Source organism: Myotis davidii, unplaced genomic scaffold (assembly GCF_000327345.1).
Source record: "Myotis davidii unplaced genomic scaffold, ASM32734v1 scaffold967, whole genome shotgun sequence".
NCBI lineage: Eukaryota > Metazoa > Chordata > Mammalia > Chiroptera > Vespertilionidae > Myotis > Myotis davidii.
In genome coordinates, this window is record NW_006383014.1 from 2,704,613 (window position 1) to 2,709,571 (window position 4,959).

General features: G+C 38.3%; 1 protein-coding gene across 1 annotated transcript in view; it reads right to left on the bottom strand.

The window, feature by feature from the left end:
• The window catches only part of LOC102772856 (rho guanine nucleotide exchange factor 38), a 107,929-nt gene that overhangs the window by 49,019 nt on the left and 53,951 nt on the right, over nt 1-4,959 (bottom strand). The gene's annotated exons all lie outside the window — the stretch shown is intronic.

Consider the following 4,959-nt stretch of genomic DNA (forward strand, 5'->3'; position numbering starts at 1 on the left):
CAGGAGATCGCGGTTCGATTCCCAGTGGCGGGGGAGGGGGGGGGAGGACATGCAGGGGGCAGGGGATCAATGATTCTTTCTCATCATTAATGTTTCTCTCCCTCCCTGTCCCTTCCTCTCTGAAGTCAATAAAAATACATTTTAAAAACAACAACATACTCTTACCATGTGATCCAGCAAATGTGCTCCTGGTTTTTACCCAAATGAACCGAGCTTATATCCACAAAACCTGCATGTGGCTGTTTATAGCAGCTTTATTCACAATTGCCAAAACTTAGAAGCAACCATGCTGTCCTTCAGTAGGTAAATAGATAAATAAATTGTGGTGCATACAGACAATGGAATATTTTTCAGTACTAAAAGGAACTGAGCTATCGATCCATGAAAAGACACAGAACATCTTAAATGCATAATGCTGAGTGAAAGAAGCCAATCTGAGAAGGCTACAATTCCATCTATATGACAGTCTAGAAAAGGCGAACTATGGTGACAGTGAAAAGACCAGAGGTTGCCAAGGGTCGGTGGGGAGGGAAGAACGAACAAGCGCAGCACAAAGGATTTTTAGGGTGTGAAACTACCATAACAATGGATACATGTTATGATATATTTGTCAAAACCCACAAAAGGAACACTACCAAGAGTGAACCTATGGACTTTTGGTGATAGTGATGTGTCAATGTAGGTTTATCCATTGTCACAAACTTAACACTGGTGGGGATGTTGATAACAGGGGAGGCTATGCATGTGTGGGGACAAAGAGTCTATGGAAAGCCTCTGTACCTTGCCCCTCAACTTTATTGTGAACCTAAAAGTACTTAAAAAAAAATAGTCCTAAAGGAGTAACCGGGTGATAAGAAAAAAAAAATGAGAGGGGAAAAATTGCATAGTCGTCAATTAAACAAAAATGAATGACTATTATTTCTGACAATAGTAAAAGTCTTTTAGTGAAGCTGACAGCCAGAGAAGACAGTTCTGACAAGGGTTTTTCTGTGACACTTTAAAATTCGTGACAGAAGATATTTGATCACCCATGTTTTTCTCTATTTGTTAAGCAGGCAAAGTTTTAATAAACAGCTTTGAAAAGCTGGATTTATCTATCTACGTATCTGCCTACAAATGAAAGCGGGGCATATTTTAATAATTACTAGATGTAATATTTCTGTCTTGATTCTTTTATCTTGTATTTCTGTGAACTTTCTTAACTGTAATTCTGTCCTTTGTTCAGGGGGAGTAGCAGAATTCCATTACATATCATTGTCTGAATTTCTCTTATGGAGAAGTGGGACTCTGAGTGCTGGGCTGGGAGTGAATGAATTTTGTGCACCAAGCCTCTAGTAAATAAATAAAAATCTACCAAATGTGCATCTAAACATATACACTTATACCTAGAATACTCTAGGAAGGGTAAAAAGAAGCTGGTAATGGTGTTTGTCTCTGGAGTAGGAAATTGGGCAGCTATAAAACCCTATCACCTTCTTGAAATATTTGGTACTTTAGTGCTATGTGAATTTTAGAAATTTAAAAGAAAATTAAAAGAAAGAAAAAAAACCCATATGTATTTAAGTTCCAATTCCTCTATTTTTTTTTCAATCAGCTTTTGGTCCTTTCCTTACACATAAAACCCCTTTCCATTGTCAGATTGATATGATTTTTGTTTATTTTGACTTCCTGCCAAAAATGTAGTCTCTCTTATTGCCCTGTTCAGATAACAAATAACTAGAACCTGTTTTCCCACTAAATGTTTCAACACTGACTGTGGTGGAAAACTTTTGCCTTCTTTGCAAAACGTCTCACAATGCTGCTATTAAAGATGTTGTAACTGCCCAGCTTGGCCCTGCTTTCAGTTAGGTGAAGGTTTGTTTATAGAAAACCTTGAATTAAGATTAGGGTTTGTAACAGAACAGTTATCAGTCAAGCATTGAGTCTAGACATTTATTTGAACACTGATCCCTTCATGCAGGTTCACTCAGATAAGCTCAGTGCTTTTCTCAGTTTTCAGCTTCCTTCTTCTAACTTTCACCTGCACAAATGGATTTGTTTCTTCTGGGAGTGAAAAGATATGGAGGCAACACAATGGATCGAGACAGTCTTCTCAACAACAGAAAGGACAGGCCCAGAGAAAAGGCACAGATCGGATGACTTCCAACCTCTCTCCCAGCCTAACCTATGCATGTAAAATATTTGCTTATGTTGTCTCGGGTTTAGCGAAGCATGGTTTGCAGATTATTCCCATGGTTACATGACAACTGTATGTGTTAATTTATATATGTTGACACTAACTGATGACAGGTGGCCGATGTGCAAAGGCCATGGTATTTAAACAGTTAGGAGGGAAGTGAGGACATGAAGGAGCTAATGAACATTTTAAAGCTGGTCAAGTTCATGATCTGGTGGCATCAATTAACTACCTCAGCACTCGTATAAATGTTTATAACAGTCATGTGAGTTCCTGAGCCCTTATTTACGTAATCAAAGGTTAAGAGCATTAAGTAGTGGGGGGAAAGTGGATGTGAGGTGAGAACTCTGAGAAACCTTAAAATAATTGCTATTACAACATTAGTGGATGGGGACAAATAGACTACTAGACTGAAACTAATTCTGCAATGAGGAGGACAGAGTATTGGGAGAAAGTCAAGCAGAGAGAAGTGTCAGATATGACAAATCAACAAGCTATAGACAATTTTAATAGAATAACAAAGGAAACATGAGTTAGAATTCTGACACCTATAATTCAAAGCACTGAGAGCAAAAATTAACCATGCTAAATAAATAAACTACATGTCATCATAATGGTAACGTTTTATTTTACATGGTCCGAAACACCAATTCTGAGGATTGCTTATGAGTTATGTAGGAAGCAATAAATAAGAAAAACAACAAAAACAAAAATGAGAGAGCATCTGTAAGAGCACAGCTCAACGATGGCATTTATATTGATGGGGCCAGTTTAACTCACCTGTGTAGTAGGTGGTTTAAAATTGAGAACATTTTCATACTAAATAAACTCCTTATTCAATTTGATACAAAAATAGATTATGAATCAAAAGAAATATTTTCCTTATATACTTAGTCTTTTTTTATACTGGTCATTGATTCATCACAGGGACAAATTTTTGGTCAAATGTGCTTACCTTGAAATAAACACGTCTTAGTCACATATGCTTTTATACATATTAAATATTTTATATGCCAGTTAAAAGAGAAAGAAATAAAGGGAAAATACAGACAATTCTTTTATGTTTTTGTTTTTATGATAGCAGGTAATGAAGATGAAAAAGATCCAATAGGGAGGGTAAAGGCCATGATGCAGGGGAGAAAGGACACTGAAGGCATGAAAGCCTAGAGCAGTGGTTCTCAACCTGTGGGTTGCAAACCCTTTGGGGGTCGAACGACCCTTTCACAGGGGTCGCCTAAGACCATCGGAAAACACATATATAATTGCATATTGTTTTGTGATTAATCACTACGCTTTAATTATGTTCAATTTATAACAATGGAAATACATCCTGCATATCAGATATTTACATTACGATTCATAACAGTAGCAAAATTATAGTTATGAAGTAGCAACAAAAATAATTTTAAGGTTGGGGGTCACCACAACATGAGGAACTGTATTAAAGGATCTTGGCATTAGGAAGGTTGAGAACCACTGTCCTAGAGGAAACCCGAGGGGATAGGTCCACTGGGTTAGGAGAGAGGTTATCCTTAATAAGAAGCAGGAACCACTAGCCGAGTTATGTGGCTAGAGATTCAGGTAGGTTGGTAGATTTGGTGCTGAGGGTGTGTGCATTTGCTGATTGTGTCTATTTTCTCAATGAAATGATGGGAAAGGATGTTAGCTGAGAGTTAGGAGATAAGAGAGAGTGAGGTATGAGGAGAAAGAAGAAGATGTGAAAGAATCCTTTCAGAGACGTACTTAGGAATTGAGTTCATCAGCCAGGAGTAATTATAATGAAGGACTCATGGAAACTAAACCAAGTGTGAGCTTGATCGACAGTGAAAAGGAAGGTGGTGGTCAGATCAATAGCTTGGAGATCCTGGTGGCATCAAACATTTTTCAGAGAGTTCCAGTGGGAGTGGGCTGTGAGCGAGGATGTGAGAGTTGGAAAACAGTAAGCCTGAAATTCAGAAGATGAAGTCATTGGTAATGGCAGTTCTGGGGTATGTCCTCAGAGTGAGATAGGTTCGAGGAAAGATGACTGGGCATGAGCAAGGCAAGGAACTGAGTGAGAGGCTTGGAGGCTATGTGGACCACTTGCCTGAATATTAAAATCAACTCAAATTTATGTCTGCATTATTGGGGAGGGGGAGATAAAAGGGGAGGGGAAAGAGGAGAGGAGAGAAGAAGAGTGAAGAAGAGGGGAGGGGAGAGAACAGTGGGCTACGTTCTAAATTTTTCAAAGAACAGAAGTGATTGGTGGGACTGCAACATAGGGAGGGTAGGTAGTAGTAGAGTCTGATGCCATGTACATTTAAAATTAGTATTTTAAGAGATATATAAATGAAAACATTGTTGATAAGCATTAATATCTGCCAGAATAGAAGTTACATCACATGCAGCTAGTTTATATTAAATAAAAGACAACACACCAAAAATTATTTGATATACTTAGCAATGGAACTAGAGAGCAAATTTTTATCATGACTTTGAATGTTATTCCACTCTTATGGAACCAGTAAGAAATTTCCAGCCATAACCAGTTTGGCTCAATGGATAGAGCGTCAGCCTGCAGACCCAAAGGTCCGGGTTTGATTCCCGCAAGGGCAAGCAGGTATAGAGGTTGTATACCAATCGATATGTTTCTCTCACATCCATGTTTCTCTGTGTCTTTTTTCCCTCTCTTTCCACTACCTCTAAAAATCAATGGAAAAATATCCTTGAGTGAGGAAAAGAAAGGAAGGAAGGAAGGAAGGAAGGAAGGAAGGAAGGAAGAGAGAGAGAGAGAGAGAGAGAGA